At 37.1% G+C, this 15,092-nt stretch overlaps 1 protein-coding gene across 2 annotated transcripts in view; it reads left to right on the top strand.

Moving 5' to 3' along the window:
* The first annotated feature begins 2,921 nt into the window (after positions 1–2,921).
* Positions 2,922–15,092, top strand: part of RAB27A (RAB27A, member RAS oncogene family) — a 73,809-nt gene continuing 61,638 nt past the window's right edge. For both annotated transcript variants that reach the window (XM_031955243.1, XM_012543939.3), the window contains exon 1: positions 2,922–3,136. The gene's annotated coding sequence lies outside the window, so the exon portion shown is untranslated. The remainder of the gene's footprint in view (positions 3,137–15,092) is intronic.

Below are 15,092 nucleotides of genomic sequence, written 5' to 3'. Positions count from 1 at the left end.
GCAGCTTGATTTAGCATTGGCAGCAGACAGGAATCCCTAAAGGTGTACTAGATGTGTCTAAAGTACATGTACTTGATATAGCTAAACATTTTCATTTTAGAATTTCTGGATTTCATCCAGAAGATAGTGAATTCCAGGTTATTGATCAAAGGAAGGAATGTATGTATTAACATAGGCATTTTTACAAGATAGAGACTTGTTTCAGGCATACAGGGAGGTCCCTAAATTCAAGACAGTTGCTTAAGAATTGTTCAAAAATTAGGTTTCCCTGTGGGAAAATGAATTCATTACTATTTATTGAATTCAAATTAAGACCATATCTCACTTTACCTTTTTAGCTATGTGGTTGAGCAGAGGTGTCAAACAGGTGCCTATGCAATGTAGCCTAAAACACTTAAAGAGTGCTACTTGAACTAGATAAAAGTATAACTGGAGAATAGTTAACAAAATAAATAAAAATGCAATAGAACATAGTGAATTTTTTATATAATTGTTGGTCATGGGATCTTTAAATACAATATGGTAGCCCTGTTTCTATTTGAGTTTGATACCATTGATGTAGAGAGTATCTAAAGCTGAACTATATGACTCTTACTATACCTTCCAATTCTAGGACACTGATTCTAGATGGGGTGGGTTAGACAAAGGAGACAAAAGTCCCTAATTCATAGCATTTGCTAGGAATTGGAACACAGTATGTCTCATTTCTCATAATACTTTCTAGCTCTTGGAAATTACTAGAGTCCTGCCTTCAGGAAGCTTATAATTGAATTGGCAAATCCAGATACACAAACACTCATGAACTCAAAATATAACTAACAATAAAAGGTAGTATTTGGAGACTACATGAATGAAAACAGTTTTAGAGATTACTTCCTTTGCTATTTCACTATTAATACACTAATAGTATTCACTTTCCCACTTCTAGTGGCAATGAGTATGACCTTTCATATCCTGAAGACTTTTAATTGATTTAAAAAAATGATTCAATTAAACAGTTTGCTTATATGTGCATGTTACTTGGGAGGGTGGAGAGGGATGGTTCTTGTCCACAAAGTGCTTAAATTCTAATGGAGAAAGACAACACAGGGAGGATGGCTAAGGAGGATAGTTTGGTTAGAGAAATCCCATAGATGGAGTCATTGAGCGATTGACTGATGTAACCTTTCTAGGAATGGTGGTCTTCCACTGATTTTCAGTGCTAGAGGTGGAAAGCAGAAATGGACAAATGGTACAAGGGTGAAGAAGTGGCATGAAGGTGATTGAGGATTAGCATTTGGTGGTCCCAAGTTGAACTTGTCTCTATCTGAAGCCCTGGATCCCATAATGAGAATTGGAGTGCCTGGTCAGATGAGAAGAATGAAGAAGAGAATTCTGAAAGACAAAGAGTAAAAAATGTCTTTAGTCAAAACCCACACAATTTTGTTCTCTGAGAGCTTGCTGAGATCTGTTTGCACTTTCAGGTATGGTCTATTTGATGACTAGCCTGGGGTTGGTATCCTATCCAGCTTCTGCAAAGGTATTATGGTTTCAGTTGAAATGAACTTTGAATTCAACTCCCTAACATCATCCAGGACTTTTTCCTCCTTCAATTTACACTATTTCCCATGGAGGTTCCTGTGGGAGAAAACTAGTTTGGGTAGAGAATGAATTCTCAAGAATGAATTTATTTAAAATGCAGAGCCTCTGGGATATTCTTTGGCCTTTGTATTTGTAGTTACAGATGAAGCGCTTTCTCAGCAACGACTTAATAGTAGTGACTTGTTTATGAGCCGCAACCCAGCACTTAACTGTTCTGACCCCAGTACCAGGAGTGAACAACAGGGAGTTCTTGGATAGGAGCCCAGCAGTCCAGCTGTTTCAGGTTCTGAAACAGCTGGACCTTAGATTTAGAGAAATAAAATCCACCCAGTCAGTCGCTGGATGGCAGCAAAGGCTTACAGATTAGTATCTCGTTTTTGTTACACAATTAGGCCGTGCATCCTGTTTCTCTAATAGTTTAAATGGCTTTTAAACCGAATTAGTCCATACCAAGAAGAACTGCATTTATAACCTCCATGGTTCGTGCTCACTTATCTTTTTCTTCCTGACTTTTCTATTTCCTTTGCCACCTTTAAGATTTCTTTTCACCACAGAATGCTATTGGCCTCAGGAAGAAAGTCGAGTAATTTTGATAAAGATCAGAAGTTAGAGACTAATAAAGGTTGAGAAGGTTGTGGGCGGAAATCCAAAGCCTGAGACCTAGAGAGATGTAAAATGACAAAGGGCTGATCCCCCAAAGGAGCCACTGTTGATTTAGTTTTCGGTCCCGTTGGTCAAGCTCCAACCTTGGTAGGGGGGAGAGGATGAGGGGTTAACGTACTGGTCTGTGTCCTCAGAATGGTGTTTTTTTCTGAAGGGGCTCTTGGGAAGGTGCGTGAAAGTTTAATATGGAGAAACTAAACAAAATAATCACTACAGTGCGACAGAAGCGGATCTTGATATGCTCATTTCCTTTCGTCCTGCCCATCTCAACAGTACTCTCTTACCTCTTCCCCTTGTTTCTCTTCAACTAAACGTTAACCCGTTCTTTCACCCCAGCTTAAAAAAAAATAAATCTTGTCCTAGCTGGTAGAAGTCTCACACCATTTACTCTGGACAGCAAGACCAGGAAGATCTTCCTTTGTGGGTGACAGGAAATAGGCAGCAAAGCTCAGGAACACTGGGGGTTCCCCTCTTACCACCGGCCCACCCACCTAGCTCCAAGTGAGTTCTACCCAGTTGCGGAGGCTTTTCGCGGTGGGGCATCAGGCAGCAGGTGCAGGGCCCATCTCTGCCCTGGTTCGGGGTTTCATCCATCCCGCCTTCCCCAGTAGGGAAAGATCGAAGGACGCCAAAGCCTCTTAACTTCCCACGTGGGCACAAGGGCCGAAGACCTGGGTGGGGAAGTATCCAGCGGGTGAAGCGGAGGAAGAGGGAGGTGTAGGAAAGAAAGGAGGACCCGCCCCCACCTCTCAGCTCCTTTACGGGAAGTGATGTGGGGCCGGACGGAACATACCCGCGAGGGACCCAAAAAAGGGCAGGCAGCAGTGTGGACGCTGAGCGTATTGAACGTGGACCTGCGGCTGTTGCAGGGACGGCGGGACATTGTAGACAGGTAAGGGCAAGGCAGAGACCTCAGTCAGTCCCTATGGATCAGATCCGCCCAGGGTGTGGGGGCTGGGGTGTAGTTGTCTGGGTGAGAGAAGCAATGATGAGCATCTTGGTCGTGTTTTTTTAGGGAGGCAAATCACCTTTTTCATGGGAAGTTGCGGACCTTGGGGGTTAGAGGAATAGGACCCGCGAGTGTTTCGCCTTGGGTTGGGGAGGTCAGACAAGTAGGGGAATGGGATTGGGCAAAGGTGCCCCGCTTCCCCTCGAGCTCCTGCCCTGGGGCTTTCTTTGGCTGATCCCGGAGGAAAACTTGCTTTGGGGAGCTCTAAATCTTCGGGGCAGCTCCTCAGAGATGACATGCCACTTGTCTAAGGGAGGCAATCTGGGACCGGCCAGAAGACTTCAGAAGTCTAAGGGATGGATTCCAGATTGAGAAAACTGGTTGGTTTGAGTAGGAGACTTGCCTGATAAAGGAAAAGTGTAGGACAGATTTTAAGATCCACCTTGGGCTTTGTATCCAGATGTTGGAGAGGGAAGATCTCTTGGAGAAAAGAGAACTTAGAAATATAGAAAGGAAGGAGAGAGGAAAGCCTTGCGGCTGTTTTTTTCTATACATTTTGCTTTGCATTTTGTCCTTTACAACTTGTAGAGCCCTGTTGGTAGAGTTTGGCCCTAGGAAGCGCAGGGATGTCATTCTTTAAGCCAACTTCTCTACAACTGGGTTTATTTAGCCTTTGGCTTTCAGGTTGTGTAGATGTCTGGAGTCAATTTTTAAGACTAAGTCATTCTTCCCAATAAGTCACACACTGGGGTGTGCCGATGGGTAAGTGCTTGTGTATTTTTCAGTGTCACATTTCTCCTTTCTCTGTTTGACGTGGAGGAGGAAGTTCGTAGTGGGGGTCTAAGCCCTTTGGTGGTTCTTAACCTGCTCAGTGGTCATTCTTCCCATTAGAATTTTCTTCACATGCTGTTCTATTCTGAGCATCTGAAGTAAAAGGTGCTTTTCATGGTGAATGAAATAGTCTCTGTAAAGAAGAATTAGATAAGAAGTATTAAGCTATTCTTACCAGGTAGTAAGGTACATGGGAAAAAAATCATATTTGGAATCAGGAGACTTGGATTCCAATCCCAATTCCAAAACCATTTTGTGCTTTGGACCTTGACTTTCTTCCTCTTAAAACAGGGTTACAAGATTTTTATTGATTAACTTACAAGGTTCTTTTGAGAAAAGCACCTTATAAATACTAAGGAGAAATTATTTTTCTCTTACTTTGCTCCTTTTTAAAAATCCCCCCCCCCCATTAAATTTAAGTTACTTGAAGGCAACATCTATTCAATCTAAATTTTATTTTATCTTTCCCAGAAATATAATAGTGATTTGGCCAATAAGAACTTAACAAATCTTTATTTGCTGAGTTAAACTGAGTTTTCTCCATTGATCTCCCACTGTTTTTGCTCCTGGGCATACTGGGAAACTTTGGGTTCCACAACTTGTACCTTCCAAAACAAAATTCACCTCTGAAAATATACCACTGGAACCAAAAGGAATTCTGCCTTTGGTTAGAAATTAAGAATCATAGTCAATATTTAATAGCCAGAACATCAACTTATAAACAAAGATGACATTAATATAAAGATTAGGCTGTTACTCATATTTTACTTTATATATCAGCTTACAGGGCATTTCTTATTTTAATGAGAACAAACATCAGAGTTTTGTAACTCAGAAAACTTATAATGTATACAGGGGAGAATTATAAGACAGGGAAATACAGAGATAACTGAGTTGTTTAAAAAACCCAACTCTTTTGTGAACTGAGCAATCATCAACAAACACAAGCATTTCTATATACAAAGAAAAAAAAAGTTTTGTCTATTTTTAAAAGGATGACACATACAGTCACAAGTACTACCTACTTTCTTGATTTTCTACTAAGATCTCTATGGAAGGAAAGAGAAGATAGGGAAGGTGTTCATTTTCTGAAGGGGTGTAGTTTGTCTCTGAGAGTGAATAAAGATTGCTCTTTTCTAGAATGACCAAGTTGGGCAGAGCAGTGTTGGGCAGAGCAGTGCAGGCCAGAGCAGAAGAGGGTTAAATAGCTCTGTTTACTTCTATGATGCATCCTTCTGTGTGTTCCTTGAACACTGGGGAGGGAAAGACTAAATCTGCTCTTTATTGCCCATTTTCTCCATTTTCCACTCATCTGCAATGAATCTTCTTAAAACTTCAATTTTTAGTTTCTACTCAGGATTCTGAAATCAAGTTTCTTTTGTGGTGCATTAGACACATTTATTTCCTTTGAACCTATAGTACTTTTTGTATTTCCCCTTTTAAGGATTTGTGTTTTTTTATTTAAGTCCTCTTTGTGATTTCACCTTATCAAGGAAGATAGATCATGTGTAGACAAATATATATGTATATAGAATAGGCCTTGCCCCCTTCCTTAATATAATGTGTTCTTTTTATTTATAATTTAAAGACACATTTTCATAGATTTGGTATAATAATACTGAAAGACTACAGCTTAACACAATGTTTTAAGACTTGGCACAGCTAGGTGGAGCAATGGGTAGGGTGCCCAAGCTGGATTCAGGAAGACCTGAATGGGTCTAAATTTGACCTCAGGCACTTAACTGTAAGCCTCATATTTCTCATCTGTAAAATGAACTGGAAAAGGAAGGGCAAAAAATGCTCCAGGATTTTTTGCCAATAAAGCCCTAAATGGGATCACAGAGTTGGATGTGATTGAAAAATGAATGAACAAATTTAAAATTGAGGCTCTAAGCAAAAATCTCTTTATGATTTTTTAAAGCAAATTTCTTACAAAGGATTCTTTCTTTTCATGTTCGTTGCCCTGTTATCCCAAGGCTGATTTGGACAGAATTGATGTCTTTGCTTTTTGGTTGAGGATGTTTGGGATTTATCTATGGTTTGGAATCCTTTAAGCTTTACAATACCTTGATTCAGTATCTCCATAAGTTCAGGCTTTCTTATTCTACATGACTCATGTCTATGTTCTACAGATCTTCTGATCTTCTCAATGTACTGAAGGCCTTGTTTTGGGTCTGTTCAGTATGCAAATATCAGTGTAGCTCAGGCTATTTGTCACTCTTGTTGAATGTCACATTCCTGTTTTGATTATACTTTGCACATAGTGGGGAGTTTAATAAATATTTGATGCATTGAATTGCAATTATTTTGGGTAAAGATGAGCAGAAAAAACCCTGAAAGAAAGGCAAATGTATATATATATATACACACATACACATATAAAAACATAGATTTGTAATAATAGAGTCAAGTTTTGAAAGCATTAAATGCTCTATTTTTTGTTTGTTTTTTGCTTCCTTGTCTTTCTGTGGTGACTAATATGGGTTGTACAAGACTCAAAAGACCACATCAACTTCATTTTTCTTTCTGATGAAGATTTTAGAAATTATCTTCTATAGAATGAGTAAAATGGATATATATATATATATATATAAACAGAGAAACAAATATATATATATTTGTTTCTCTGTTTCCCCATCTATTAGTTTGTCACTCATTTTGTTTCTATTGTGATAACAGTATTAATTAATAACTCTGGTACTGTTGAACAAAAAGCTTTTCTTCACTATTACCCTAAGAGGTAGATAGTGTAAATATTATTATACCCATTTTCCAGTTAAGAAAACTGAAGCTTAAGAAAAATTAAGTAACTTGGTCAGGATCATACAACAGGGAAGTATTACTCTAATCTCTCCTGACTACAAGTCATTCTGGCATCTTAAAACAGCAGGCCCTTGAAATTGCCTCCAACTCTATTATACATGCATGAAAGTCATTGATCAGGGAGATGGTCAAAGACTGACCATGGCACAGTCCATTTTGATAAATATGTATATTCCTTGTCCAAGGAAGAAATGATACTTCCTCTATGTTCCAACTAAGCCAGCCCAGATACTCTTCTCTATTCCTAACATTTGATCTCATATATACTTTTGCTCAGGCTGGTTCCTGGACCTGAAAGGCTCCCCTTTAGAAGGCCTTCAAGACTTAGTTCAGTTGCTGCCTACTTTTTGAGCTATTTTCTGATTTCCCTTCCTTCCTCCCCAAGATGTTAATGCTTTCTTCTCACCTCCCAAATGAATTTGCATTTAGATATTTGGAGCCAGCAAGATGTGGGCTCAAGTACTGTCATATTTTGACATATATAAGGCATATATGACTCTTCAGAAATTCAGTTTTTGGTAATACACTTTTTTATTATGGATACACTTGTTAGCCTAAGTATGAAGAAAAACATGTCACTTAAACTTCTGCAGGTAGATGTGGCTCATGAGGGGGTGTTGTCCTTCAGAGACTCATTCACATTTTTGTTAGCTGTGCTTATTGAGAAAGAGAACCTTGAAAACTAATGACATGTTCTCTTAGTTCTTTGTCAACCAGGCTATGGTATTTCAGAGACTGTGATCTTGTTTTTCATAGCTTTGTTGATAAATTCATATATAGCCTAACCAGCTGCTAGGTCAAAGCGTTATAATAAAAAGTGGTTGCTTAGAGACCAAAATATCTCATTGGCCTGATTTACTGCAGCCTGTCTACCAGGTCCTGGAAACAACAGTTATGCCATTTGGGTAGATATCTCACTTGTTGTGACTGCTTAGACATAGTTGTACACTCACCCTCTATATCTTTTAAGAAAAAAGAAATGAAACTGGTTGGATTAAAAATTATCATAGGTTATATTTTGGTTGCTATCATTTTTAATAGCTCTTTTGACTTTATCTGGAGAGTGGTGAACTAGATATATGGTAATAAATTACTAATTAAAATTTCGATATGGCCTGTTATTCATTTCCTAGGTTGAATTTATATTGATAGTTATAGAGTGTGTGTGTGTGTGTGTGTGTGTACATGTACGCAGTTGATTTGTACAATGTAGGTCAGTATCTCTTGGAAATGAATCTGGCAGCCCCCAGAGAACCAGGGAACAATTCTTTGGAGGAGAATGCTCTTCTAAGCTGGTTTAAAAGCTAAATCAGGGCTTCTTTACCTTTTTTATATTGTGCATCTTTTTCACAATTTAGTGAAGCCTATAGAACCCCTTCTCAGGATATTTTTAAATGCATAAAATCAAATACATAGAATTACAAAAGAAATAACCGTATCTAAATACAGTTACCAAAATATTAAAAAAAAAACCAACAACCAAGTTCATAAGGCTTTTATTCTCCTTCATGGACTTTGAGAAATAGTGACACTGTCTTTCCTGTTCCTCATTCATCTCTCTAGTTTGGATATTTTTTCTGCTTTTTCCCATGCCTCCCCTTTTACATCCCCTGGGTTCCCTGACTTCTTTCATCTCCCAGCTATTATCCCATTTCCCATGGGATCCTTTTCTGAGCCCCTTTCATGCCAGCACCTTTCTCCTGTTGATTATCTCCCATTTGTCCTGCGTATATCTTTGTACATAGTTGTCTTCCTGTTCTCTCCCCTATTAGAATATAAGCTGCTTGAGGGGAACCAATTGTCTTTTTTCTCCCTTTTGTATTCCTGACACTTAACGCAGTGCTTGGCACAGAGTAGGGGCTTAATAAGTGTTTTTTGACCTACAGAATCCTGGTTAAGAATGTCTGTCCTAAATGGTCATACAAAGGTCATGTCCAAGTCAGTAGCATTCTACAAGATTTCAGATGGAGGAATATGCCATCACTTCAAAAAATACAGTCCTTGATTTTTTTTTTTTTTTGTTCTTGATGTTATAGCCTTCATTCCTCACAAAGGGAACTGAGGGTTAAATAAGTCAACTACTATTTAATTACATATAAAGCATATATCAGAGTAGTTCCTAATACTAGTTTCTAGGCTAATAGCTTTGAGAAGGTATTCAAAGTTATAGGATCACAGATTTATAGATGTAGGACTGAAAGGGAAGGAATAAAAGGATTAGCATTTAAATATCTATCTATCTATCTATCTATCTATCTATCTATCTATCTAGGCAGTTAGATGCCACAGTGGATAGAGCATTGGCCCTGAAGTCAGGAAGACCCAAGTTCAAATCTGGCCTCAGACACTTAATACTTCTTAGCTGTGTGACCCTGGGCAAGTCACTTAACCCCAACTACCTCAGCAAAAATAAATAAATAAAAATATGTATATATACATACATACATACAAACATATACATGTCTGGCATTGTGCCAAGTGCTTTGTAAATATTATTTTCACAGAGATGCTGTTGTTTTCCCCATTTTATAGTTGAGGAAAAAGGAAGTTAACTTGACCATGATCACATAGCTCATAAGTGCTTAAGACCACATTTGAATTCAGATTTTCCTGACTGTTATCTACTCTGCCACCTGTAAAGGCTGAAACTCTTGAGTAGATGCACTGGAGTCAGACAACCGAGCATTTAAGGCTAATTACTTATTGGACAATACTCTATTAGTATATGCTTGGAAAATGGCCCTTCCCACTATTCTGTTCTGGCTTGATCTGTTGATGTATGCAGAGAATTGTGGGAAGGATTGGGGGTGGAGTATGACAAATCAGTCACTTTGGTGGTAGATGAGGAGAAGGGAACCTGTGGAGAGCCTGCGTCCATCCCCTTCACTTCTATCTGTAAAGACCAAGAATAAAGACCAAGGACTTTTGCTTATCCTGACTCCGACTGATTCTGAGGCATCCAGGGTGCTAACTCGGTCTTCACAGCCACCCATCAGCCTCAGAAGCCATGTAGTTCAAACCCAAAATTTTACAAGTGATGAGTGACTTGACTACAGGTAGCAGTAAACATCAGAGACAAGATTTGAATCTACTTCCTTCATTCCAGAGTCGGGTATATTTCCATTGTACTATAGTTCTTTCAGGTCAGAAGGAAGTGGAAATGGGGTACTTAAGGTTTCTTGTTCAGACTGTAACTAACCTTGGGGATCCCTTAAAATGAGATTAAGGTAAATTAATTATTGGCTGCAAGGATACAAAATTTCTATAATTGTATATAATAAGGTTATATAATAACTTTTAATAGGGACTCTCCAACATAGATTCAAATGCCCATAATGATAAGGCAAAAGAGCTCACAGGAGAAAGTTTCAGGACAAAAGAATACCAGTAGACTTGTTTTTAGATGAAGGATTTTGTCAGGAAGCCCAAAATTAGGAAATGAAGAAAAAGGAGAGAAAAAAATTGAGGGAAAACCCGGAAGCAAGAAATGGAGGACTACATAAAAATGAATGATGGGGAATATATGGGGTTACAGGCATTTGTGAGTAGCCTTGCATGGAGAAATGAACAGGATCAACCTGATTTGGGAGATACATTTATACTGAATAGGAGATATTTATGTTGAAGTTATACCCAGTTTGGAAATCCAGGAAAGAGATTCTTGGGAACTTGTATCTTGGAGCCTATGCAAATCTAGTTCCAAGATACTATGGTAGATTTGTTTGTTGCCCACTGAAAACATATTGAGAAAAGGTGAGAAATTTCCTTACTTTCTCTGCCTGTATATTGAAATCCCTACCTTGGGATGAATTTTGCCTGGGAACTTTCTATCCAGTGTATCACTTACGGGATATAAGAGATGATATTGCTTTGTGAATGGTCACTCTACTTCTTAATTTCTTTTTATTTACTTTATGTCTTGATTAAATCCTTTTGCTATTAGTTTTTTTTTAATTTCTTGGTTAGTGTGGTCTATAAATAGAGTATTACTTTTCTGATGGTTTAGCACATGATTTATGAAATTAATTTCCCCAAACAGCAAACCAGAGAACAATTACAACCATTGTTCCCAGTTTTTTTTGGTTCTAATGCTATTTATGATATTAAACATTGGTGACTTGAACTATAACAGTGTATAAGGAAGAAGTACTAGGCTGTGTAACAGAATGTCTCATATTTCTCAGTGAGGTTTCCAACCAAGATAAGTATGATAAGGTAAACTGGGCTTTTCATGCCACAGACATCCCTGACACGTTACTTAAGGAAATGGTAATACATTTGTTCATTGACCCTATAACTTCCTGTTAAACTGAAATCTATCTCTCTTTGAGATAGGAAAAAAAAAAAAAACCCAACAACTTCTGAATCGTGAGCCCATTTTGACATCTGGATAAGGAAATTATATGGTGCAGTCTGAAATTTGCTGAGCTACACAGTCTAACTGTTGGTAATCCAATTTATTTAAGAAGGGTATATTCTAAGAAAATCTTTCTTTCAGATACTGTTTCACTGAGAAACCACCTTTCAGAAATATCATGGAAAGTGAAACTAATATAGAATGAATTATAATGCATTAAAGCAGCAGAAAAGAGAAAAAGTAAATATTTCATCCAACTCTTATTTTCAGAAAAACAAAACCTAAATACAATTTATTTTGTAACCAGATATTCATTCATAGACAAGTTGTTCATTTTTAAGATCATAGTATTTAAAGCTATAATGAAGTTTATAATAGACCATCTAATCCAATTTTGTTTTCATAATAATATCTAGCATTTACATATGACTTTAAGGTTTTCAAAGGACATAGTTTATCTCATTTGAACTTCCCAACAAACTCTGTGAAATGGAGGCTTTTATTATCATCCCTATTTTATAGATGAAGAAAGTGAAGCTTTTGTTATTGTTTATTTGATTCAGTTGTGACCAATTCTTTGTGACTCCATTTGGGTTTTTCTTGGAAAAGATACTGGAGTGGTTTGCCATTTCCTTCTCCAGCCCATTTTACAGATAAGGAAACTGAGATAAATGTGATTAAGTAAGATGCCCAGAGTCATACGTGTGTTAAGTGTCTGAGAGCAGATTGGAATTCTGGAATATGGTCTTCCTGACTCTAGGTCTGATTCTCTATGTGCTATGACACCATTTAGCTGCCCTTTTATAATGTATCTTGGATCATATCTGGGTATGGGTACAGTACCATGTGATGTGGTGTACTGCATAGAGAGATAGGTTGGGAATCAGAAGGCCTTGGATTCTGGTTCTACCTCTGATACATATTGATTGTATAACATTAAGCCAGCTACCGAATCTTTCAATGTTTTGGGCCACTGGTATCAAACCTAAATAGAAATGGGGTCACCAAACTATACATAAGTTTCCCCTCTAGTGACTTAGTTTTAAAATACATTATCATCTTTGTTTTATTGCATTTTTATTTTTTATTATTTTTCAATTACATTTTAATCTGGTTCCAGTGGCACTTGGGGAGCATTGGGGACCACATGCAACCCTGCTGGCAACTCTATAGGATTGTAAATTGTAGCGACATTAATATAACTCCTATTCCTACTATTCTCCATTATGGTATAATATCTGTAAGGGCAAGAACTATGTTTTTTGCATGTGTGTATGTGTATGTGTTTTGATCTGTTTGTTTGTTTTTAATCCCCAGTCCCTAGTACAATGCTTTGAACATAATAGGAATTTAATAAATCTTTCTTCAGCTGTTTTGGGTTGATGAAGACACTGGAAAATGCTGAACTTGGGGTTATATAACTGGGGTTTAAATCCTGTGTATGCCATTAACTGGAGAGAAATCATTCAATTTTACAGGACCTTTGTTTCTGCCATGAAATGAGAGGACTCGGACGAAGCTATCTTTTAAGTCCCTTCTAGCTCTGCCATTCTGTGATTCTTTACACCCATCTGTAGTACAGTTTTTAATCAAAAATAAGGCTTAAAGTTGCTGTTCTTGGCTTTTGTAATTTATGTGACTCATATGGCTAGAATAAACCCAAGCTAGCCACTGGTTTCCTTGGAAGCATTTATGCAAAAGATGACTTATTATTGACTGTGGTCTTTACACAATGGGTTTGTGCCTTTGCAGAATTGTAGTTATCTGTTTACTAGGCTCATTTATCTACCTTATCTCTAGTCTAGATGCCAGTAGACTGTGAAGATATAAGCTGGCTCTTGGGAGACTAAGGGTAAATCACAGAGTAGCAGAGCTAAGTGTGAAATGTGTAGAGCCAGGTTTGTGAGGTAAGCTTAGAGAAGTCTGCCTTATCTATTGATATAGCTATTTTAATAATCAGGTTCTCAACTCAGAGGCACTTATTCCTTTTACCCTCTTAAGGGGCCCTCTACTGGGATTTGGTTTTCTTAGTCTATATTTGCAATCACCTTCCCTTATCTTGCTTAACTTACACAGTTATCTCAAGCAACTTCCCTTGTAGGACACGAATGATAGCAACTTCCTTTGTGAAGCAATAGTAGAATTATTTTTCATCCAATTAGTAGAAAGATTAGTTTTTTTTTTTTAATTTTTCAGATGGGAAACATTACCTAATCTAATTAGAAGATATGAACTTTAATTACTATGCAAGGAAGGAACTATCATATTAAATGAATCATTTTCTAGTCCTTCATGGGCACTGCATGTTTTTTGCCACAATGTAGAAAGAAAATTTAATATTTCTAGGGATTGTATTCTTTCTTAGATTTACTCCCCATGTAGGAGGCCATGCCATGCTTGTGACTAGCTAATGATGATGACTTTTGTGGCAAAAGCAGTCTGTGCTTGGACCAGAACTTGGTTTTAGCTTGTTATTTTCCCTCTGCTACATATTCAGGTTTTCCATCAGGACCCAATTCAATTATAATTCAAATCTTCTATTAAATACCTTTTCATAGCAATGATGCAAGCTGGGGAAGTAGGCAGAGTTCACAGCAATGAAATTCTGTACTTTTTGATACAACCTGGTGTAGTCGATTAACAAAGAATAGAAAGTCTATCTTTTTGAATTAACAAGTTCCATCTCATATCCTTCCTAATCTTTCCCCTAGCCCACCTGCAAATAACAGAAGTTGATCAGGGACAGGTAGAAGGAAGATAAAAACATATTGAAAAATATAGATTGCATAATATACATTGAGACTAGAAATTTGATTTTAATGATGTAGCAAATTCTTAGTAAGGAAATTCCCACTATTAATATAGACATGCATCTTTCTTTTTTCCTGTCATTTATGGCCAAGGAGAATGATCTAAGAGTACAGAGAAATTAAATCATTTGTTTAGAGTCATAGAATATACATGTGAAATAATGTAAAACATATTTCTATACTGTCCACAGTATAAAGAAAGTGAAAAATCATACTTCAATTTGTGTTCAGAAGTCATCATTTCTCTTTCTGGAGGTGAATAACATTTTTTCAACATGAGTCTTGTCTTGGTCATTGTATTGATTAGAATAGCTAAGTCTTTCACAATTGATCATCATTATAATATTGCTGTTACTGTGCACAATGACCTCTGCTCACTTCACTTTGTGTCAGTTCTTAGGTCTTTCCATATTTTTCTGAAACCATTCCCATTGTGATTTCTTATAATACAATGGTACTTCAACAACCAATGATATGTTCTTGTTCAGTCCATTTCCCAATTGATGAGCAACTCCTCATTTTCCAATTCCTTACCACCACAAAAAGAGCTGCTACAAATATTTTCGTATATATGGGTCCTTTTCTTTTTTCTTTGATTTCTTTGGGATATAGATCTACTAATGGTATTATTGTGCCAAGGGCTATACATGGTTTAATAGATCTTTGAGCATAGTTCTAAATTTTTTTTCACAATTTTTCCTCAATCCCCTCCAGCATTTGTCATTTCTTAGAGATGTGATGTGGTACTCAGAGTTGTTTTAATTTGCATTTCTCTAATCAGTAGTGATTTAGAACATTTTTATATGACTATACATAATTTTGATTTGTTCTGAAAACTGTCACTTGATCATTTATCAATTGGAACATGGCTCTTATTTTTATACATTTGTTTCATTATTATACTCATCATATATTTGAGAAACAAGGGCTATATCAGAAAAATTGATGTAAAATATTGATATTACTTCATTGGTTAGAGTTCCTTTTAGCAAAATAGTTTCTCTGATTTTCTCTTTTAATTAAGACTCTTTGTTTTTACTTTGTCTGAGATCATGATTGCTACTCCTGTCTTTTTAAC

Source organism: Sarcophilus harrisii, chromosome 2 (genome assembly GCF_902635505.1).
Source record: "Sarcophilus harrisii chromosome 2, mSarHar1.11, whole genome shotgun sequence".
In the NCBI taxonomy this organism is placed as follows: domain Eukaryota; kingdom Metazoa; phylum Chordata; class Mammalia; order Dasyuromorphia; family Dasyuridae; genus Sarcophilus; species Sarcophilus harrisii.
Note: the sequence above shows the minus strand (reverse complement) of the source record. Positions and strands in the feature narration are given on the sequence as shown.